Below are 25,612 nucleotides of genomic sequence, written 5' to 3' on the forward strand. Positions count from 1 at the left end.
ATGTCCTAGCCTGCCCCAGACTTTTGCCCAGATCAGCTCAGACCTCAGTAACTCAGACCACAAGTAGGCAGGGGAAGCAATTATGATTATGATGCTCTTGTCCCTCGGAATGTCTACAACAGTGGGGCAGAACCACCCAATTTAGCACTTGATTATGTAATTAAAGTAGAAAAACAGTATTAGGAATACTCAGAAACATTCTCTTACTTGTGAGTTCAAAGGTGACAAGAGCATGCTGGCTCATAGTCGTTACTACTCTCTGTGGAGAGGGTGAAACAATCCAGCTTCCTCAAGCCGCCTTCACACTTGGCAGAGTGGTTGCTGAGTGGACCCTTCCTCGTCCGTTTCTGAGAAAGGAACAGCTGCTCTAGTTGAGAGATGTAGTGACCTGTTGTGAAACAGGCTTGTGTAAACGCTGAGGAAGTCCAGTCCTCTGAGTGGCCTTTGGGTCATGTCTTCTTGATTCTATCTGGACACATCATCTTGTCTCTGTTCAGTCCAGACACCAGGGACTTTGCAACTGGGCTTTGTGTTAGAAGAGTCAAATTGACTATGTAGGGATCAGAAACTTGTATTTATGAAAACTAACCCTTTTAATGATTTTTTTTTTTTTAGTAAACACACACACGTGCATCCATTGCTTTTTGCATCTTAAAAGTTCTAATCCAACTCCATTCTCTGAGCTTCTGAACTCCTTACCTGAACTAAGAAAAAAATGGGTAAAACCATAGCTTTCTTTCTAGAAAACCCCTCAAATTATAGGTTGTCCCGCTATATTATCTCCCTTGCCCACTTTTGTGTTACAATTTTCCGAAATAACTTTATCTTTCTTCACAAGGATGATGGTGGAGAAAAGATCTTCTTGCCTAGTTCCCTTTCTGTCCAAGGGAAGAAAACAAATGTTTTTTTAATTCACAGAACCTACGAAGTGTAGCAAAACTCAAGATCTTTCTTTAAATTAATAAACGTTTGTGTCCACAAACAAAAGAAAATTTCAAGTAAGAATTGGAGAATTCCATTGCATGTCATTTCTCTGCTTAAATCCCTCCAGTGAGTTCCTGTTAAGTTCAGAACACATTTCATAGCACCTCTTGCTGTCACCTGCAAGCTCTGCCCAATGAAACTCTTCTTCCTATCCTCTACCTCAGTTTACACCATTTCATCTTGTTCATCTACACTGTAGGTTTACTATACTCTTTCTCAGTCCTTCAAAAATGTTATTTTCTTTCTTGCTTCAAAGCATTTACATTTCTGCATGGGATCCTCGTCTCATGCTCTTCACATGACAGACGCCTTCTCATCATTTGGGTATCAGGTTCAACTTCGGATGGGTCTCCCTTGACAACCCTCCTCTGCTCCTATGACTTTCTACCATTCATGTAGATCACTGCACTTGTTACAATTTATATTTGTTTTGTGTGTGTTTCTTTTCTTGTTAATTTCCTATTTTTTCACAATAAATGTGCTAAGAGGAATTATGTCAACAGTTTTTGCCTGTGTCCAGACAGTAACTGGACCAGAAAAGGGTACCAGTAGTATTTGTCACATAGGATCCTGAAAAGGAAGCCCCAGAGGGAAGACATGGGCTCTGGAGGCCGACACATCTAGGCTCTAATCCTCACTCTTTTACCGATGAGCTGAGTGATTTCATTTTCCTCCTCTGTAAAATGCAGATACTTTATAGCTTACAGGGCTATAGTAGACACTCAATGAAGGGTAGCTGTTATTGCTATTAATTTCGCTTCTCCCAGTTATTTTAAGGATGGGACTAATTAGAATCTGACTCATTTTGTACAGTGAACTTGGAGAAAAATTCTGAAATGTGATTAAGTAGATTAAAATCATAGACTCCGATAAGGAAAATATAATTTGTGTGACTTCACAAACAACAAAAATATTCGGTAGCAGGGACTAGTGAGGTCTTGGGCAAGTTCACATAAAATATCTCTTAGTCTCAATCCATGTATGGCAATTTAGAATCATATTGGTCAATGCATTGTTTTGATATTCAAATGAGACGATGGTCATGTGTTTGCCTTCCAAATCAAAAAACATTAATTAGAGGCCATGTATGATTGTTCTTAAATATAACAAGGGGTGGGGGGAATGAGCAGGAGTCCTCAAAACCCAAATCCCCTGTGAGAAATAAGACACCCCAAACCAGCTTTTCCTCAGTTCATTCAAAATTTCTTTAGGAAAACTAGAAACGAGATCTGTGTTTCTGTCAGTCTCTAACTTCAACAGCATCAAGTACATCTTAGCTGCAAGACGGTGTGTTCTGTGGGAGAAATCTCTCCACTATGGGAAATGACTTTATTGGATTTATTGGCTGAACAGCTCATCTAGACAGCGCATGGTAAAAGCTCAGTGCTGGAATGGATAAGATTATGGTTCAAATTAATGAACCGAGAAGGAAATAGGAAGGTTGCATATTAAGTGCTTGCCTGTGAAGGTCCTGGAGATCAAAACTGAACGTGGTGAAACTAATGAGCAACTAATGCCAGCCTATAAGGCCTCGGTGAGGATTTTCCTTTTAAGAACCATATCCTGATCAAACTTAGACCCCAAACACCCTACCACCAGAAAACATTTTCTTTTAACGCACAGATTCCATGATACTGTTAGATTTAGAATACAGCAAAAGAGTAGAGAAACAAAGATAATAATAAATTTCTTGAGCACAGCATTATGGGCTTCACAGAAAGGAAGTCACTGTCGCAATAAATCCATCAAGAATGAGCGCTCTTGACAACACAGGGCACCTGAGAGGGTTTCGTTTGTTCTCAGAGAATATTGAAAAGCTCCCCTTCTTTTCCAGGTACCTCACTTTTATCACTTCAAATTCAGGATGGTTTCATGGGTAGGGTTACCGGATTAAATGTGGGACATCCAGTTAAATTTGAATTTGAGATAAAAAGTGGATATATGTAGTACAAATATGACCTACATATTGCATAGGATAAACTTATAGTAAAATGCTATTTATTGTTTATCTGCAATTCAAAGTTAACTGGGCAGCCTATATGTCTTGTTGGCTAGATGTAGTATCACTCTTCAGGGGTGATGCAGTGAGAATGGACATACTACTATGAAATGAAAGTGCCATGCAACATCATTTAATTACCGTGTGATGTTGACATTTTAAAAAACTACTGTCCAAAAGGTTCTGTACTTCTTTGTAAATTAAAATAATCACATTTAAGCTAGTATTTGAAGAGTATAATATTAAAATTGTTGGTACAAAAATAGCAATGGCTGTGTATGAGTGTGTGTGTATGCGAGAGAGAGAGGAGAGAATTATAAATGTATACATATATTATTTTCAATAAAAATTAAAAGTTGCTACATGTATGTGCTTATATATATATACATGCATACATACATGTATATGTATAACAATATGTATGCATGTATATAGAGAGAGATTAAATAAATTATATAATACATAAATGATATATTTTATAAATATGTTATATTTATATATTTTTATAAATAATAAAATAAATAATTTATTTTCTCTATATACACATATTTACTTATATAGTCATGCATATACATGTAAATAAGAATGCAGGTATATACATATATATATATATGTAACCACATGTGTGTTTTAAGGTGCACGGGGACAGACGTACCTGATGCCTGGGATGAATGAAACTTCTCAATTAGAGTGTTACATTTAGCCCTGGGTTTCTGGTTGACCTAAGTACGGAGGGGACACTGGTGTGTGATTTATTCTATTGCTTTGTGCTTAAAAGATTCCTGCAAGTAAACCCAAAAAGAAAAGGTTTTATGTCTTTTCCTGACCTCCTACTTTTAGGAAAAGTCTGTTAAAAGACGTCTGCCTGTGTATAAAAAATTCAACCTGATTTAGATGTCTTATTTCTGTGCTTTGTGATACACTCAGCTTCCTGCACAGAGCACACCCCATTGGTTCGGTTCACTGCCCTCTCCCACACACGATGATTTTTGTCGTCTTTGTCACCTAACTGCCCAATATAGTCCCTGAAAGACAAAGGAAACTTCATGAATGTACTTTGAGTGAAAGAATCAGATTTACAGATTCTAGGAAGGTTCTTTAATCAAAGCTATCTGCAGGGAAATATTGAAGCTGAAAATCCCACTGGAAGAGACACATTCCTTTGGGTAAGGGATTATAATATCTTGCCTGTAAAAAGAAGAGTGTTTAAAATTTATTCAAATATTTATTAACTTAGCAATTATGTTGGAGATTCTAAAGACACATCCAGATCAGAGATTCTGCCTCCTTTTATTCATTGTTCCTCCATGTAATTCAGGATCGCCCACAAGAATTTTTTATGATTTTTTTTAATCTTCATAATATTTTGTGTTGATCAGTAGACTTTGAAGTAAATTTAATGGTTCAGGACAAGCACTTTTCTTTTAATGAAACAAAATGCAAGCTAAATTATCAATGTGCATCAGGTACAAATGGATTGAAATATTTTCTGAGAACTTCTGTTATTAATTGTACATAATATAGATGCATATAAATAATGTCTACAGTTGCTCTTGGTTGTGATCAAAATAGTTTGAAAAACACTGCCTTGAAAGGTTTCCACACTACACTGCACAGGCCAAACTGAGCCAGCTGCTTGTTTTTGCAAATAAATTTTTACTGGAACATAGTTACCCTCATTCATTCACACATTGTCTATGGCAGCTTTCATGCCAAGACTATATGGACTGAAAAACCTAGAATATGTACTATTCTGGATCCTTGCAAAAATGTTTACTGACCCCTGGTCCAGAGTATAGGGTCATAGTGAGAGGAGGCTGTCAGTAGCCAGGGGTGGGAGTTGAGACACCGATTATCTGGTCATTATCAAAAGGAAGAATAAGACACACAGTATGGATTGAACACCCCGCCACAGTTTTGGCCCTTTCATGTCATGGTTTAGAATTAATAAGTGTGAATACTTAGAACCAAGAATCCGTCACAGAAAATATCACCATCAGAAGAATCTCAAAGCTGCGATTGAGAACACAGACTGGAATTAGGCAGATGAAACTGCAATCCTGAATCTTTGACTTAGTGTATAAATTTGGAAAGCCAATTAACATTTCTGAGTGACAATTTCCTCATCTCTAAGTTGAGGCTAATAATGTGGAATGATAAAAATTAAAGAAATAATGCATGTAATGACAACTTATTGGCTTGCAGTAAGTGTAGACACATGATAAACACTAAATATGGCAGCTTATTGAACTTGCTAGCTCCCTTGGTTCATTCATTTCTTTAACAATTATATGTTGGATGTTTTCTCAGAGACATGACTCTTTCATTTGGCATCCCTGTTGTTTTGTTCTCTTCTCACTACTCACTGGCTTCTTCACCTCCTACGCTTCAAACACAGTTGGACCTGTATAACAGCTTTGCCTGGCCAAGGGCCCAGCTCAAACTCATGATGTATTTTCTCTTTTTTCTCCTCTAGCTATTTATTCAAACCTACTGTCTTTATTTTTTAAGATAAAATAGTTAATAAAATTTAGGACAAAGGCAATACACTCCTTGAAGATGAATTAATATTTTTAAGTCTAATGTTCTGTCTTCAATATTACACATTTTCGAGATAAGAATGTTTGACAGCTCAAGAGCAAGCTTAATAATCAAAAGGCATCTTTAATTTATACTATCAGATCACTGAAAACCACAAAAGATGTAAAGTATGTTTTACAGTCCCTAGAGAAAAGATATGCTTGGCATATCTTATTGTTTCCTGCGACAACATGTGCCATACGTCAAGGGTAGATAGAGGTGAGGAGCAGAATAATGCCCACACAAGATAGCGTCTGTCCCCTTCAAAGGTAGAGTTGGAAATGTAAGGCATTTCTAATACTGATATTTGTTGAGTTATTTTATAATACTCACTACCCTTTAACAGCTGTTATTCTTTTGATGTTCATCTCACAAAAATCCAGTATGGTAAAGCAGAAATAATGTTCTCTCTTGTATAGGAGATGATGTTAAGGCCAAAAATTGATGGGAGCTGCTCTACTTGACATAGCTGATAGAGACCCTAGATCCAGATAGCAATTAGATATGTCATGGGTCATTCTGAAGACATTTTGTCTAGGGATTTTAAATCTATCCCTATCTAAGGAACTCTGCACTCTGAATCCCAGCAGTCAAGTGGAATTCCATTGTTTAAGGACTCCAAACATGTCCTGGGAGAAAATTAAAGATGGACTCATTGATTCAGTCAACACAACAGAAATATTGACTATCCACTGTTTATCTGTTACTTTACTATGCAATGGGGAATATAAGAATGAGCCAGACATCATCTTTACCTTTAAGAATCTCACAGCTAAGTAAGCATGGTATAAAAATACAGAGATAAGTGCTGACTTAAAGGTAATCAGAGAGCATATGTGGAATAGATGAAATGTGTGCCTGCTTAAAATAAGTTTAAACCTTTACCTATCCACTTATTCTCTAATAATGTGCCCTGGAGAAGTATCAAGTGCCAGAGAGGAGTTCCTGGAGGAGGTGGTCTCAATTTAGGTTGAAAGACGAGTGAGCCAATCAAAGAACAGATGGCAGTGCCTTCTACCCAGAGGGAGCAACATATAAAAAAGTTAGAAATTATAGAACTGTTCAACACAAAGAGTGAACCTTAATGTAAACTTTGGACTTCAGTTAATAATAGTGTTCATCAATATGCGTTCATCAATCGTAATGTGCCACACTAACGCAAAACGTTAATGATAGTGGAAACTGTAGAGGTTGGAGATATGGGGAGAAGAGTATAAGCAAACTCTCTGTACTTTCTGCCCAACTTTTCTTTAAACCTAAAACCGCTCTAAAAATAAATCTTTTCAAAAGGCTAAAATTAGAGATGATGTTGTTTAGAAAACACACAGTAACCATGTATGATTAGAGGAATGTCGATAGAGAATATGGAGTCCAAGGACACTTGGAGATGAGCAGAAGCTGGATCATGAAAGTCCTTAAAGGCAAGTAAACGATTTAGGTCTTTATCCTAAAAGACATTAAATTATTTCAACAGCAAAATAATACAGTCAGATACGTTTGTTTGTTTTTGAGATTCCGTTAGGAACTCTTAGGAGAGTAGATTAAAGAGAGTCAAGGCTCAGTGACGATTCATCATTTAGAAAGATATAGATGCACCATGGTGGACAACTGTAAGGTTGATATCAGGCCCTGAGAATTTGGACCAGTTGTAGCACAAAGAAGGGAAATGAGCACTTTGCCCTCTGAAGCATTTAAAGACATCCTGTGCAAACAAGTTCCTGCTTTTTCTTGTAGAAGGAGATCCATATTTGCTACAGGTAATAGCGAACCATGAGCTTATGGCTTGAGTAATACGTCCGTCATGCTCTCTGATTATGATCAGGAAGAACTGGCCTCTTTCTTTTTCATTTCAGGGTAGCAAGGACACTAGGGAGACAGCTGCATCAATAGCGTGCAGTTTGGTGTCAGACCTTGTAAGTCTTATTCATACATTCAACAGAAGTGTGTCCTCATTCCCCATCCTAGGGACGCCAAGATGAATATGATGAACCTTCAATTTAGAAACTCACCATAAAGTGAAAGCACAAACATGTCAACAAGTATTGTACTCCATTGACAGAGAAATGGATCAAGCACAAAACTTGGAGGTTTTACCTTTTCTTACTGAACAAAGGAAGGATTTGTAGAGATGTCACTTGAATTCAATACTGAGGGATCGGTTGAGAGTTCCCTAAGGTGGTGGAAGGGCATTGAAGGCAGACAAAATGATATGGACAGGGACAGGGACACACTTGTGAAGCAGCGTGCTTTGGCTAGCTCTGGAGTTAACGTGTGAAGAACAAGCAAGATCCAAATCAGTGTAGACCCTGAATTGGGAAAGTCACACTCCAGGCTCAGGATCATGGGACCACTGTTAGAATAAAGATACAGGGTAGACCAGAAGGATGCTGGGAGAAGGGGCAACAAGAAAATGCAAGACAGTAGTTGCCTTGTGGCAAGCAGATGAAGGGGCCTCTGAGAAGAAAGAACATCCACTTGGTGCCTAGAGTTAACTCAGATGTTTGGAGGTGTCAATATTCCAATTAGGGAATTTAATCAAGGTGGAGAGGCGATTTCCTGCAATATTACCTCTGAAGCTTCAGGGAACAAGGGATAAACATCCAATATGTACATACAAGTCTGCTTATGCAACTGGTCTATAGATAAATTTTCCAATGATTATGGCCTTGACAGTCAGGTGACTCCTTAAGTCATTACATGTCTACTTAATCACTAAATATGTGACATGAAGCAAATTACTGAACCTCAAAATATTTTTATTTATATAATGTGATTAGTAACACCTCCTTCTCAATTTTTGTGGAAATAAAAAAAAAATTGAGTGACATACTTTTGAAAGTGTCTGACCCCAAATAGTCTGCAAATCCCCTGTTACACATCTTCTTATCAAAGAACATGTCTCATTTATGTTGAAATCATCATTTTCAAGAACTGTAGCTCACTTATAAAGTGACTGTTTTTTCAAATTTATTTTTCCAGCTTTATTGAGATATAATTGATATGTAACACTGTGTAAGTTTAAGGTGTACAATATAATGATTTGCTACACTTATACATTGCAAAATGATTACTAGAGTAGGTGTTAAGCGTACATTTGTTGAATAAATGAATGAGTGAATTCAAGAGTAATTTTGAAAGGATTGACTTTCGCATGAGAAGACCTTGGTTTTCTTCAGTTAGAATGTCCTTCTCTTGACATTCCAACTGAGTTTTTTAATTCCTCAGATGTTCACTTATTTCACACTGTCACCTCATTAGCACCATATCTGTTTGTGAAGAAATCTGGCAAAGTTGATTCCTCGAGGCAACTGGTTTGTACTTTTTGTCCTTTGATTGCAATTAATGAGATTAATTGTTTATCTACTTTCCCATCATGCTTTGATGAGGCCCATGCGAGTACATTTTCCAGGAATATAAGTATTTAGTATTACCGTGTTGTCTTATTGGGAGAACAATGTTATTACACTGCTTCATTAATGTCTGTACATGCTGTTCAATTAAGATTTACAAATTAGGTTTAATTAAGGTTTATAAGCAGTGAGGTGAACTCCTGGCTGCGTTCACACTGCTGATTCCTCTTCTTATTCTTCTTTCTTTTTTTTCTTACAAGCCTTAATTGTTATTAGAAAAATCAAGTGGGTACTGGAACTGGTAAATGAAATGTCTGCTCTATCTGATTCCACCTACTGTCCCTATGTTCCCTTTATAAGTGAGGCCCAAAACACGGGTGTCAGAAAATCCATACATCTGGATTACAACCCATTCACATTACCAAGAAAAGTCCAGGGTCATTGGAATGAAAGTATTCACATCAGCTGTGTGATTTGGGGCCAGTTACTTACCCTCTATGACGCTCAATTTTCTCATCTGAAAACATAGAGATAATAACACCTTTCTTGATATATTATTAGAGATATTAGATGAAATAATTTTGGTAAAGTATCTGGTGTCAGAGTTTAATAAATGACAGCTATCATTAATAAGCCATATATAGTCAGATATATAAAAAACGGAATAAGGCAAATGGAAGTGTGGCTGATATCTGACCACCTACACGATGCGATTGCAATGCTTCAGGATGTCAGTGAGGTCCTCTCTTTTTAATCTCTGTCTCTCTCTTTCTGGTTCTCAGTTCTATTCAAACTCAACAAATACAAGTACACAATGCATACCTACAAGGTGTCAGACACTGAGTAGAGAGGAAATCAAAACAAAGGAGACAAAAATCACTACTCCTGATCCAGAAGAAGGATAAGCCTAGCTATGAGAAAGAAAAGGAGAGCGATCCACAGTAGAACCAGGCATCAGTTTCAGGGACGTCGGAGAGGAAGGAGGGATCCTTCTGCCCCGGGAAGTCGGATCTCTGTTCACTTGCTCTTTCTCTTTGGATGCTGGCTCGTCCGTTGCTCTTTGTCTGGAGAATTCTGGCTTCCTGGCTGTGTCTTCAGATTAGATTAACAAACTTTTTTTCGGGGGGTGGGGGTTTATCAATCATGGATGTTTCCAGGTCAATGCTGCCGCACCTGGCCCATTTGTTAACCTGAAAGCACCTCTATAATGTGGGATACCCACTGTTTTCTGTCCTGAGGTGTGAACACAGGGTGTAGAGGCAAAATGATGGTGAAAGGTTGCCTAAGAGAGAGCAGTTCAGACAACGTTGGCTGTCTAAATTTGGTGACAGTGCTCCCAAAGTGACAAAGCAGTTCCAAACATTTCCAAAACTACGTAGAGTCAGAGGCTGAGGACATTTAAGGCGTAGAGACCAGTAGCCATTTGTCTTTTCACACTTGACCACACAATACCGTTTGAGATCATTGGATTGTCGTTTGAGGGACAGCAAATAATAATAATCTTTTCATAGTCACATTTAATTAAACTTTGCTAAGTGCTTAACTGAAGGTACTGATTTTACCTCTTCACAATCAGATATTAAAGTGGTGTCATTAACTCCTTTTTACTAATACTGTTCAAGGAAATCATGTTCGGTCAGTTTGAGAGAAAAAGACAAAACAAAGATTCCTGACCATGACGGTCTGCTTCTGTACTCTTCCTCCTAATTTCTGCTTACAAAGTATTCTACCAAATGTAAGATGATGGCTCCAAGGAGCTGGCAGGGATCTCATAACTCCAGTTATTTAAATCACATTGTAATATTAATTCTGCATGTCCCCAGAAAGTTTTGCTTAGAGTGTAGATAACTTCTATAGAAGGGAGTTATATAAAGGAATTACACCCATTATTTTGTTTAAATAAACGAGGAGAATGTTTGGCTGACATCTGGACTGTCTTTCAAATTATACCATAGACTTAACCTAGTTGTGAACTAGTCAGTAGCAAATGAAATAGGTATTGATGCACAATGTCACTAAATGGCAAGGAAAACAGCATCAAGTATGAAATTTTTCAAGGGAAATGGGCTTCACATGGCTTTGCCTAACTCAAAACCCAGTAGACTAGGAGACAAGCCACCTAATCCCAGAGCTAGTTGTGGCCCTTTCTGAATCTTTATTTCCCAATTAAAAAAAAAAAAAGAAAAATGTGGAGACATGCCTCTCTGTCCTGCCTTCCCCTAAGAATCGTTAACGAAATCCAGAGAGACAGTGGATATAACATTATAAAGGATAGGAAAATGCTTGGTAAATTGTAGATGGCTATATAAACATAAGGGGTTATTATTATGTTGATTATCTGTGATGACAGCACCGACAAATGTGCTAATTATACTCATAAAATGAAGATGCAAATGCTTTACTCTGGACTTTCAAGAGAGGCTTATTCTTCTCCTAAAAACAGCGATTATAAGCACAAAATATTTCTTTTTATTAGTACTGCAATAACTGTTCCATGTAATATTAATAACAATAATAAAATGTAAGTCACTTCTACATTATTTTCAGAGAGAAGATAACACAAGAGCTAAAAAGTTGAGTGAGCAGGAACTTGTCCCTTTTAATGAGATCTGTAGAAAAGCAACGGATGTGCTAATAAATCTATGTCTTACTCCAACATCCCCTATTGTGCATTGACCCGAATTCATATTTGTGTCTTTTTCTTGTTTGGCACCATTTGTGACCTCAGTGGCTGTATTCATATAAGTGACCATGATGAGCCCTACAGCTGATTTTCTTTGTTATTCAATAGGCGTATCTTTCCCAAATTGTCCCAGACCTGTCCATTGATATTTGTCATTTCATTTGGCCAGAATCCTTGGATAAATTTTGATTACATGTGACAAGGTGCACTTCAAGGGCTCCTGTTTAATTTGGGTTATACATGCATGCTGAAGCTGCTACCCAGAAAAACAGTGACAAGTCAGTTTTTCTACATCATTTGGCACAAGCTGTCCTTGTGCAGCTGGATAAAGCTTACTAAGAAAACCTATCTGCCTTGATTTTCTAAGACTACTTCTGAAGGACGTGATGGGGATGACGCCTTCCGGTCTGCCTCAGAGTGAGGGTGTAATTTAGACCATGTGGTATTCTAGGTGCCATGAAGGATTTAGGAAAAATATCCTGGATTCTGACCAAATAACTTCTAATTTATCTCAGTGAGTGTATTGCTCCCTACCGTTATAACAAATTAGTACAAAATTAGTGCCTTAAAGAAACACAAATTTATTGTCTTGCAGTTCTGGGGGTCAGAGTCTGAAGTGGGTCTCACCGGGCTAAGATCGAAGTGTCAACAGGGCTATGTTTCTTCTGTAGCCTCCAGGGCAAAGTTTTTTTCCTTATCTTTTCCAGCTTCTGGAAACTGCCCATTCACTGGCTCAGGACCCCTTTTTCATTCTTCAAAGCCAGTAGCGTAGCATCTTCAGCTTTCTCTGACTGGCTCTCCTGCCTCCCTCTTCTACTTAGAAGGATGCTTGCCATTACATTGGGCCCACATAGGTAATTCAGGATAATCTTCCCATCTCAAGGTCAGTGGATTAGCACCAGTGCAGTAGTCTCCCCTTATCGGGCAGGGGAAGACATTCCGAGACCCCCAGTGGATGCCTGAAACCGAGGATAGTACAAAACCCTACAAATACGATGTTTTTTCCTATACGTGCATACTATGACAAAGTTTAATTTATAAATTAGGCACAGTAAGAGATTAATGGCAATAAATAATAATAAAATAGAATAATTATAATAATACACTCTAATAAAAGTCACCATAGATCTTCGCAACCTCAGCATAAGATTTTTTTCATTCTTTAAAAGTCGAGAACTTTCACTTTTTCACTTAAAGGAAGCACTTTATGGCTTCTCTTTGGCATATCCGAATTGTCAGCATCACTACTCTTGCACTTTGGGGCCGTTATTAAGTGAAATAAGGGTTATTTGAACATAAGCACTGTGGTACCGTGACCGTCAATCTGATAACCGAGAGGGCTACTAAGTGACTAATGGGTGGATAGTGTATACAGTGTGGATACACTGGACAAAGGGATGATTCATGTCCTGAACGGAACAGAGCAGGATGCTGTGAGAGTTTATCACACTACTCAGAATAGAGTGCAATTTAAAACTTGTGAATTGTTTACTTCTGGAATTTTCCATTTAATATTTTCAGACCATGGTCAGCTGTGGAAAGTGAAACTGCGAATGAGGAAGGAGTACCGTGACTCCATCTGCAATCTTCATTGCCACTTCCCATGTAACAAGACGTATTCATAAACCTTTGCGGCCCAGTATTTTGCCTACCACAGTGAGACACCTAAATTATGAAACAACTCACACATATGAATAGAAATTACAGAGTGATAGTCAATATTGTGTGACTCATACCATTTCTGTAAAGGGAAAGTCACAAACGACAAGCCAGAAGAGAAAAAGAAGGCTTGCGATAGTCACAAAAGGAACAGAGCATAGATGATGAAAAAGAAAGAAAGAAAAAACAGAGAAACCAGTTAACTTTCACAGGGACTCGGTCTTGGATCATGTTTATTAGAATAGGCTAAGAGTCAGTAACATGGATTACCAAAATAAAATAAAAGCAAAATAAAAGCTGATTTCCCTCTGTCCAAGCCTCATCCCCAAACAGCCCATAAAATTTCTGCTCATACTCCTTTGAACAGATATTCAGTACACGGCTACACAGAACTGCAAGGAGGCATATGGAATGAAGTCTATCCAGGCCTTGCCATAATCCTATGATGGAGAAAGGAAGAATGGATTTTGGTTGAGGGCTAGCAGTCTCCACCCCAGATTGGAAAACTTGAACACCGTGGTTCCATTTTTAGCACTCTGACCCTTTCCCTGACTTCTGAGCTTGTTTCCCCTATTACTTACGTGTTCTTACATGGACAGTTTAACAAATGTGTGTTCTTGCTCCTTTTGCTCATGTAAAGCCCACTGACATCATATGCGTTCCTAGAAACTTGGATTACACCCATCTTATCACAATAGACACTTAGAGGAGAGAACAGGGGGAATATTAAGGGAATCATATACGGAAAAGGTCGTGATTTAAACCACAAGTTGAGCTACAAAGAGAAAAGGCACTGGAGTCTGATTGAATTCCACTTTGTCACTTTCTAGAAAAAAAAGTAGAAAACTTAACGAAGTTCATTATCTGTCATTGTCCTCACCTACAAAACAAGCATAATCAAACCACCTTGAGACATATATTGTATGGATTATGATAGGTTATATAAAAATATCTAGTCATTTGCTTAGCACATGGTAAGTCCTAAATGAAAGATACTATTAACACCATCAATATTTATGTTGTTTTGCTAAAATGGTAATCCATTCCTCATAACTTGCCTTTTAAAGGGAAGAAAATTAAATTTGAAAGATTAATGAGACCTAGCTAAATATTTTTTTTTCTCTTGAGTTAAACTGCAAGTTTTATCTGTGACTTTGCTGCTTATATTTCTGAATGGATTTTTTGTCACTTGGACTGTGAGAAAACAAATCAATGCAGCATCAATAATTAAGCATAGAAGATTAGTTTCACAACCGTCTCCTTGGCAAAGTGAGAGAGTGAGAAACAGCTCCTAATACAATCCTTTAAGTAGTGGACACGAAAACAGAAATTTCTACATGCACATGCCGTAGTTTATAAATAAACCTCTTACTAATGTGGTCAGCAAGTGTAAATTATATCAATATTACATTGTTTTCTTACTTTAGAGACAAATGGAATCACCTCTGTAAAAGGATCTCTAAAGACGCTGAATTTAATTTGCAGCTCATAGATTCACAGACACGAAGGTTTGGGCAGGATTGAATCTATAATTTCACAGATTATGATCTGGTGTAAGAATGTTTCGTTCCACATCTACCAGGTGGGTGTCTAGTCTCTCCCATATTACTGATAGGAAATTTGTTATTCAGAGGAAGTAGTGTTACCTACAGACTGCTTGGACATCGCCAACCTATTAATTAATCAACTAAGTGATTAATTAATTCAAAATGAGTGGTTTCGTATATCAGATTAGGTATTGGTTCCAAACACACAGAAAATCATAGTCTCCATATTCTGAGCTCCTTCTATAAGCCAGGCACTGTATGTCATCTCATTTAATCTTCCCAACAAAAGTGTAATTTAAATTTCTTATTAGCCCCATTTTAATATGAGAAAATTGATGTTTAAAAAGACAAAGCAATTTGTCTATCGTCATGCAGCTACGTGGCTTTGAGAGTGAGGACAGAGTCGTAACTACCATCTTATGCTAACTCCCAAAATGCTTGGTGATCAGTTCTTGAGAACCTGAACTTAAGTAAAGTTAATGTTAAAGTTAAGATATGAAGATAAATGGATTATTGTACACGTTAGAAAGGGTTGTAACTGACATCTCTACATAGAATTATGGGAACACAGAAGTATATACTATTAAAATTTATTTCTATGTGTTTTTCAAATCTATCTCCTTTAAAAAATAAAAATTAACATTAATTACTTGGGACCAGATAAAATGTCACATCCTTAAGGACAAAGCTGCATCTCACTGGATTTTGAATTTTAGGTACTAGCAGCGATAATATCAAAAGTGGCATTCGGGGCTGGCCCCGTGGCCGAGTGGTTGAGTTCGCGCACTCCACTGCAGGCGGCCCAGTGTTTCGTTGGTTCGAATCCTGGGCGCGGACATGGCACTGCTCATCAAACCACGCTGAGGCAGCGTCCCACATGCCACAACTAACAACTAGAAGGACCCACAACGAAGAACATACAACTATGTACCGGGGGGCTTTGGGGAGAAAAAGGAAAAAAATAAAATCTTTAAAAAAAAAAAAAAGAAAAAAAGTGGCATTCAATCAGTTAGAGACTATGCAAGCAAGTCTTCTCACCATTACTTTACAGACGAAAAATTCCCTTTTACATGTGTCAGGTCAGATTCAAATATTCCCCTTTAGGATTCTTTCTCCAATCTTAGTTTCTTCATTGATTGCGTTCTCACATGCTAAGCTAAATAAAATAGTTGCAGAAAGCCAACTGGTCAACCAGAGGAATAACGATGCAAACTAAGGAAAGCTGCCTAGATATTCTCTGAGAGAGAATGGCCTTGTGTTTAAGGATATGGAAACTGTAGTAAATTAGACCTGGCACCGTGGCTCATTACATTTGTGACCTTGAGCTGGAAACTTAGCCTCATTAATCCCCTTTGTTTTCGCATTAGTGAAGGGAGCATTATATCTTTCTCAAATGTTTATATGAGGATTACATAAAATAGTCTATCTAAAGTGTTTAACAAAGTGCCTGGTACACAAGATTATTTAATAATGTTTGACTATTTGCAATTTTTTGTGTAACTATGATTACCATTTCAGAAATACAAGGTGAAGGGTGCAGCCTTCCTGCAGCCGAACCTAACTTGCCTAGTAGTAAGTAATCCTTCACAGGGGTAAGGCGTTAGATTATTTATAGATGCTTTCCCATTAATGATCTCATTTAATCCACATACTAACATAGAAGGTAGGCTGTATTATTCTCATTTTGATGATGAAAATGGAGATTGAGAAAATGAAAAGGCTTTCCTGGGATTTTCTAGTGACTTTCTAAGGGTTAATGTGATATAAAATGGAAGCATTAAATTATATTAATAGCATCTTCTTGAACTACAAAACTTTCTTTACTTTGCATGCTTAAAATTTTTTAAACAATAAATTTTACTATCACTGATTTATTGAGATTGATTTTATTAATTAATATTTCAAACCATTTGCTTCATTTAATGAGACAAAGTCAGCCCCACTGTGTTTCAATGTTGGCTATAATTAATGATGATATTATGAAAATTAATGCTTTTCCATTATCCATTATGACATCATCAGTGCTAATGATGTGTTTATTGCTTCTTTGCTGATGGCAGTTAAATGAAGTCACATTTTAAAGAGGAGAGAAAAGCCTAAATCATTTCCAAACTGGTAAAACCCTTTCAATTTAGAGAATATTTGATTCTGTAATCATCCAGCAAGCGTAGTATAAAAAATAACCAGAATTCCAAAAATCCAAGGCATATTCAGGCAACTAACATGAAATAATTTTAAATACAATGAAGCAAGATTGTCTAAGCATATCTTCCCAAACTATTCTTCCATTGTTCTTAAAGTGGGACATCATTTCTAACATTTAAAAGTCTGTTGTGGAGCTTGAAGTGGGAAAATGGGAAAGAAAAAAAAAAGTTAGTAGGAATGATTGGTTTTGTAAATATTAATAACGTAATACCCATTAAACCCACAAAAAATAAAATGAAACACCCTCATTGATTGTACTTGAAACCAGAACTCTGGACATCAAAGTTATACAGCTAACAAGAGGAGGATCCTAAACTTTTAAAGATAAACCTGGCAGAGATATTAATAATTCATACCTTGTCGGCAAACAACCTAATAGGAACCTTTCCTGAGGGGGGTGGGTAGAAATATTGCCCAATTTTGTCTGTGGCTTAGATAAGAGAATTGGGAGATTTTTATTTATAGAGATATTGCTTTGGAAAGATTTTATGTAAATAATTGATGGATACGACAATGATTAATTTGCCAAGAAAGCAGATAGAATCAGAAAGTCAGAGCTGGAGAGTATCTCGTAAACCCTCTTTCTCCACAGAAAGAAAACTGAAGACGGGTATTTCAGAGACACATGGAGTAGGTCAGGCTCAATACTTAGATACCCTGACTCCTCAGATCACCCTCCATCTTTCCACCACCTCTAGGGTGCACACAGCTAAGTGTTCATTAGGAGGTCAAGGAAACGAACAGAAGGGGTAAGGCAAAGGCTTTGTCTTCCTTGAAAAAAAGAAACAAAATGAGAAGGGCATTAGCTTTTTTCTGCAGGAAGATTATCAACTTTTTATCTCTCGCTTTATGAATTCTAGGTGGATTTGTCTCATCTGGCTGACTGGCCATGAATCCCCTCCCAACCCACAGCTTTTAGTAATTCACCTTCAAGGGTGAGAGCTCAACCCAACATGGCTTCTCGGAGGAAAGGTATCTGCTCTTCAATCATAGATATTGATTCTCTGGGTTCTCCTGTTAACATTGTGCAGGTACACTGTCAAAGGCTCTTTGCTGGAAAGCATAAACTATTAAAACATCCAAGCCTTCAATCTCATCCTAAATAATCCCCATGAGAGGGATAAAGCCCCTTTTTAACCTGGGATATGTTTTGCTGACCATTGGTACAATAATCTAAAATGTCTATTACTCAAATTCTTAGTGGCAAAATTTTCGGTTTCCTAAAATAATCTCATGTATAACAAATACAATAGGACTAAATGAAGATATCACTTTAGCTAGCTAAGCAGAATATCACCCAGGAGTCTGAGCCGTGGATTGGATCTAAAGTGACACAGTTCCAATTAACCAGTGAATCATGGAGAAGGATTTGTGAGTAGAAATGTTTAGAGTAATAGTTCTCTACTCTATGCAGATACCCAAGGCATTCTACGTTCTGTGTGGGCAGAACTTTATGTGTCTTACTCATTATGCTCAACACTTGACAGGGTCGGGCATGTAGTAAACAGCTCACAAATATTTGCAGAGTAAATCGGAATCTTATAGAGAGAGTCTTAAAAATACTGATGCGAGGCATCCACTCAAGACCTACTTGAAAACATGCTTGGGAATGTATTTGTTTTTTAATTTATTCCTTAGATAATATGATATCCAATCATGCTAAGATCCATGATTTTAGGTATGTGCCACCCTAAACAGACCAATTTTTTCTGATTTCAGGTGCCAGATGGCATACAACTTGGATCATAAGCATCAGGATTCTAGGGGAAAGGACAAGGAAGATGATTGGCCAACTTCTCTCCCTTTCCACCAGTCCTTTTACTTGGGAAATAGTACAGAAAAACCTAACCACACGCTCTGTTTATTTAGATTAACATGGAATCTATGCATCTGATAAGTTAGCCAGTTCAGAGCCGCAATTTACTGCAATGACAATTACATGTAATGGTTATCTAGGATTCTATATCTGGCAAACATTTTCATGAGATTTGCTTTTAATTTTTACCTTAACAATGATCCCAGGGTACATATACTTATTATCTTAAACTATGAGGGAAAATAATCTCACATTGCTGCATTATTCAGAACTTTTTGGCAACAAGTGACATAATTCCAACTCAAACTCTTGGAAGCAAAGAGAGAAATTTGTTGGCCCGAAGATTCCAAGTCTTGGACCAGCAGGAGTAGACTGATAACGTGTCTCCAGGTTCCAGGAGTAAAGGGCATTCTCCTTCCTCCTCCCACTCTGCCCTTCTTACTCTTCCTCCTCTTTGGCCTACTCTCTCTCTCCCTCTGCCTATCCTGCGTCAATGGATAGGGGTAAGATGACACCCAATGGAGAGGTTCTCAATGACAGACTCTCTGGAATCCAATGAAGTAAGAGTATAATGTAGCAGGTCTACAGTGGACAGAGGCAAAGAACATACATCGTTGAGGCCACAATTATAGCAAACATTCATTAAGTTAAAAAGCTCATATCTTGAGGATCTTGTAGGGTTCTTTGGGGCCAGAGGACTCCTGGAATCACGGGTCACTCACATATGCTTTGAGACATGCTTTAGATGGCTTTTGTTGTGTCCCACACCTATCCTCAACATTGAAAGCATTGTCGAACAGATGTATGGTCAATGGTAACAGAGTCTACGTAGAACTGTGCTACATGATGTTTTGGGGAAAAAAGCTTTCGACTTATTGGCTATACTGTTGAGTATGGCTGTTTATATCACAGTGCTTTTGAATACACTGGGGGTATTGTTATGTGTTCTGGACTGTCAATAGAGCCTTCAATACAAAATTAATATATTGTCTTTGCAGAAAACCTTAGTCAACATTTTTATAGTATCCAAAGAGGTGACTCTGTGATTGCAAAAAAGCCTGAGTGATCCAGAATCTAATATTTGTAAAAGAGCAATTGGTTTGGAAGGAGACAAAATCCTCAACAGTGGTCCATCAGCTTTTTTTAAAAGCCACAGTTATGTGCCAATGGGTCACGCTTGATTAAAAGGGGCACAGATTCCAGGTACTATGGAACTGTTCCATATGGACTAATAAAAAGATGGATCTTCTTTAAAATTTGGCTTCTGAATGATTTGGGATAGCTACAACAGCCCTAATGGTCACAGATTTCCTGATGATTAGCAAGCATTTATTTGTTTGACTTGATTATTGTCTCCTGTTCAGGTGAATTTTTTGCTGCCACTGAATCCATGCATTTACCAATAAACTATTCGTTATTCCAAAAAAAAAAAAGCTTATATCTAGCAGAGCCCAGGTTCCTACTTGCTACTTGGGCATATCTGACACCACACATTGCCATACTAAACATTTTACTACTCTACTGATGTCAACCATACTAACTTATTAACTCTAACAAAGAAAATAAGACCCCAAACAAAGCTCTCCTATGACTATTTCCTGGGGCCCACAATGGAATTTCTACTCAAAATGATTCCAGGAGATAAGTGTTATGAGTCAATGTGACTCTTGTTGGCAAATTAAAGTTGGGGCCAGATAGGATTGGAATTAGAACAGAACAGGATCAAGCAGGAAATTAAGTAAGGATGACAGGAGAAACTTGAATTAAAAAAGGAGTGTGGGTGGTAGACAGTAGTGAAGAGAAAGGACAACATAAGTCAAGGTCTTGGTGGTATCTTCTTGTTTTGCCTGTGAACAGAGCTGACGAAGCCCTGTGAGGGTGTCTACTCATATTGACCGTGTTCTACATAGAGTTCCTTAAGCCATGTTAGAAATGCTAGGGATATATAATCGGTTTTTTAAATAAATGCATCCATGTAATCACTTGCTTTTATGAACATGTCATACAGTTAACAAGAGGCATGAGTTACCTGTTATCAAACTCCAGGTGTATAATAGGTGAACCTTAATGAAAAAAATACAGAATTGTGGTAGAAGCTTCCACACTAACCTCTCACAGTTGGGAAAATTAAGACCAGGGCTTTTTCCCCTTTCACTGATTCATTAAAAAGTTGAACTTCATTCTTACAACTTCTGAGGAGATTCTCAAGCCTTTTGTTTTGCTTTGTGTGTTTCCCAGGACACAAGGTGTTGGAGGTGGCCAGGGTACCTGTCAGAACCAAGGCTGTCTTTCCATCGTATGATATCTATCAATATTTGTTTCTGTCCACACTAGAAATGATGCAATTAATGATAAGGATTTTGCCTTGTAAGTCGGACACCCAGTAGACACTCAAGACATGTTTTGGGTGAATGAAGAGATACTTTAATACTAAGAAAAAGAAATGGTTTGTGTTTGGAATTGTGAGCCCTGGCAGAGTTGGCATTGTTTGACTCTGCATCCAAGAGAAAGTGTTGGATCAGGCAGGAAACAGGAGGAAAGACAAACAGAAAAGAAACAGACAGACAGGAGACAGGAAGCATCTTCCACTGGGATTTTTGAACAGACTTTTAAATGAAGGGACTTTTTAAGAGATGAGGACTGCTGAAGGGAATGGCAGGTGGCGCTGAGGTGCTAGCAAGAGGAAACAATCACCACCCTTAGATCTAAAAGGTCAAAGGGGAGGAACGTTGTTACTGGAGTCTAGATGGGAGCTGCAGCCCTGAAAAGCATCTGCCCAATAGATTCTAGACATAGAGGGTCAGCCACGGACAGAGATGCTCCAGAGCAGGGAAGTGGCAAGGAGAATAAGTCCCTCAAGCTCTCTCCTCCCGTATTCCAATGCCCTGTTAGATATGCCCATTTGAAGAACTCTCTTGGACATCAGCTGGGACGGAAGCCCAGGGGGTTCAGTCCACAGGGCTCAGCAGGCAAAGAAGAGTAAAGCATAGACAGGGGAAGAGGGGTAAATGGACAATGCCCGGCATATGTGTGTCCTGTCAGGACGTTGGGAAAGAGGTCAGTGGAGAAATAGATGTTGCTTTTACACCTGGATTTGGCCAGCAGCTCACAGCGGGCCTCAAAGTTCCTGTAACTGGCCGGTAGCTCTGTTACGTGAAGCATTAGGCTTAAAATAATTTGAATTTTAAAGAAGTTGCTATAAGATCATTTTGCGCTCAAGTTAGAATCAAATTCAGTAATGAGGTAATCCCAGGTATCTGCTGCATTCCTCTCTCTTTTCAATGTTTTTGTTCTTCACCATTGACAAGTTATATGCATAAATTAATTCTTAACGCCATTTTAAGGAAAAATAAAAAGAAGCCAGTGCAGCTGGAGTAACGTGAGATGAGGAGAGCATTGAGGTCATGAGACAGGGGGCTTAATGAGAGGCTGCAAAGGTCATGTAGCGCCTTGGTGATGTGGTCCTTGATGGAAAGCCTTTGTGGGGCGTGAGCAGTGGAGTGACACGATCTGACTTACACTTTAAAGGGATTCCTCTGGTTGGGCTTTAATTTCTTCCCAGATGCCCTAAAAAGGTTGCAACGATTTAGTTTGTTTTCATCTTGGACACTTCTCATCTCCTAAGTGGCTAAGTTTGCCTATTCGTTGAAGCCTCATCCATCTCTAATTTTGTTATATGGCGATTACATGGGCTGTGTGAGGAAAATGAAGCAGAGAATTCCTGTCATGTAATTATATTTTAAAAGCCAAGTAATAGCAGCTACTTTTATGAGCATTAACAATTAGCAGACCTCTTAACTTTGGCTGTGATAAAGAAATCCCTGGTAATGATTTTGTAGTGGCAGTTTTACATACCTGCCAGATTAACATGAATAATAGAATTAATGTCAAGGGGAGTTGATGCAGGCATTCTTTATTAAAAAATACACAGGAGAGCAAGGAAATAATTTGGCAGATAATCACGAAAACACCACCCATGGTCCTTACTTCCTTTATATTCTCAATAATTTTCTTGATTCGTTGAAAATATATTGAGATTTAGAGGTCATGTCTTACGCTTAGAATCACAAAATTTTAAAGTTGAAAACAAATCCCAGAAATTATTTCAGCATCCAGGAATTCAGAAGCCTTAGGCACTAAGCAGGTAATAAAAATGAGTGAAAATGCTGGACGGAGTTATGATAACCTGGAAAACACAACCAAGTCAAAAGAGAGAAGCTATTCACTCCCATGATAAAGTTTTCCATGAAGAAAGGCAGGGCCAGGCTTGGCAGATCCTCTAACTTGTCAAGATATCTTTTTTAAAAAGTAACTTTCATAAATAATTTAGAAATATTTTACAAATATTTTACTTTGACAATATTTGAATGCCAACACACACACACACACACACACACACACACAATGGCAGGACTAAATAAAACACAGATATATCAAAGAGGATTTTGGCCCCTGCACTACCAATTTGCAGCTGATTTAGTACGGCTGAGAGTAACTGAATCCTAAAGAAAAGAGATAGCTATGAGTTATCCAATGGCATTCCAGCAAGTTAGTGGCAAAATTAATTAGATTTTGAGAGTCTCTCTTAATTCTCAATGAAAGTCTATGTTCCAAGCCAGAAAAATTATCTCAGGATTACTCTTAGCTGTTCAAGAAATTTTGTTGAATTATTTTATCTCAACAGTTTTTTTCTCTAGATTTAGTAATTGAGTCCTAGAGAATCCAAGTGACTTTCTCAAGGGTGCACACACAATGAGAAACAGAGGTCAGTCTAGAAGATGAGCTGGTATTCCTTCTACTTTCTAACTGTATGTGTTGGCATGCAAGAAAATGATGCCTGAATCTCAATAGTCCAGGCCTTGGGTTGTGCTTTAAGTTCTTTTTACACTGTACTCAGGTCCTGAGACCAGGAGCCATGTGCCATGTCTGCATGCAAGTGAAGTCTTTGACCGGGTGTACCTGTGGAGCCACAGGAGGCCTTGGAGAGAGTTAGTGACTTCATATTATTAGATAATAGCTTACTACCCTGAGCCTTTGCTTGTGTCCAGCCCACAATGATTCTAACACTCTCTCAAGTTCATTTTTAAAGCCCATTGCCAGACAATTCCATGCTACAGTAAAGCCCTCTCATCTTTGAAGTTAGCTATCATAAGACATGTTCCTGCATTAGCGAAAATGAAAACGTAATTAGAGCTTAAAATGTATGAAAAAAAGATACAAGAGATAAGGATAGAATTATTTCTTAAAGGCAAATTGTGAAATGTCTTCAAGGTAGCAACTGGCAAGTAAATGTCTTATGAGCCATAGAATGGGGTGGCCAGGCCTCCCTTAAGAGGATGAATCCAGGAGAGAGAGGCGTGATGAGACACAGGAGGACTGGACTGAGGACAAGGCAGTCGCTAGGTGACAACTGCAAAACCACAGGGATGATCAGAATGAGAGTAACAGCAATGGGACCAGGAAGGACAGGACTGGTTGCAACTCTCTGATTGTTCCCGTCCCTCTTGTCTCATCTGGGATCCCTTTCCAACACGACCATTCTGCAGTCAGCACTTCTTCAGAACCGCTTGGATCACATCTTGGCTCTGATTTCCTCTGTCCGTGTTTGTATCATGCACTTAACCTGTGCTTCCTCCAGTGCTGTCTTGTAACATGTCACTTGTTTTTTTCTTGATTAATGTACGTCCCTGGGGCAAATAGCTTGGGCTTCTCTAGGATGCAGCCCAGGAAGCCAGGGCAGCCTGCTGAAGAGCCTGTTGATCCAATCTGAGATCCAGCTACAGCTGAAAACAGAGACTGTATCCCAAACTTGCCTGAGTGCGTTAGGTATCCGCCTCCCTAAATCAGGGTAGCTTAACACCAGGAGACCATGATTTGCTTTGGAGATGTTCCCCCACTGGGTAAATCAACTTGGCAATTTTAGTTTGTTTTAGAGAAAGACAACTTCCAGTCTGGACAAAGTGAACCTTGAGTCCACAACCCTCTATCAGAGTTCCCTCAGTCTCCATCCTTCTTTCTCTTTTAACAGCAATCACTTCTTCACTCTCTGCACACTCCTATCTCTGTGCTTGGCAGAGCAGAAAGCACATGATCTTTAGAGACAGACAGACCTGCAATGGACTTCCAGCTTAACCACTGACTCCATGGGCTTGGACAATATTTTCAACCTTTTATAAAATGTAGAGAATAGTAACTGCACTGCATGCTGTTTCAGTGAATTATCTGAACCCAAGTTGCAAGGTGTCTAGCACATTGCAATTGTTTAACTGAATTGAATATCATGTTTAATCATATTTTCCCCTCACTTTCTTCTCTGGTATCTCAATTCTCTCTGCATCTCCATTTGGTTTGCCTTCCATCTCTTTCTGTTTGCCATAACTCACAAAAATCTTTTCCTCTCCTCCTTGTCCTCTTTCTCCTGTGACAGTGCTTCATGTGTGGTTACTCTGGGCTCTCGCCCTATCCTTCTTTCCTCCTTGAGTGCTTCTCCTGTTTTCCATATATTTCTAACTGCACTGTTCCATGTCTCCCTTTCTGTTCACTATGTCCTTCCTCCTCTCTCCGTCTTTTGTCAATTTCTCTCCCTTACTCTTAGTCTTTTGGCTCTGCGTGTCCTGCTGTGTCATGACTGTCATTGCCATTTCTTGGATATCCATTTGTCCCTTCATATCTGACTTTCCCTCTCCATCCTTTTCTCTCCTGTTAATTTCGTTGTTACTATCTTCATTGTTTGTCTCTGTCTCTCTATCTTCCAGTCTTCCTCATTTCTCTTCCCTTCAAACTTTAAAT

At 38.3% G+C, this 25,612-nt stretch overlaps 1 pseudogene; it reads left to right on the forward strand.

Annotated features, from left to right (window-relative positions):
• Positions 1-17,520: 17,520 nt before the first annotated feature.
• LOC106843691 (mitochondrial inner membrane protease subunit 1 pseudogene) lies at positions 17,521-20,145 on the forward strand (annotated as a pseudogene).
• Positions 20,146-25,612: the final 5,467 nt, after the last annotated feature.

This window comes from Equus asinus, chromosome 12 (genome assembly GCF_041296235.1).
Source record: "Equus asinus isolate D_3611 breed Donkey chromosome 12, EquAss-T2T_v2, whole genome shotgun sequence".
NCBI lineage: Eukaryota > Metazoa > Chordata > Mammalia > Perissodactyla > Equidae > Equus > Equus asinus.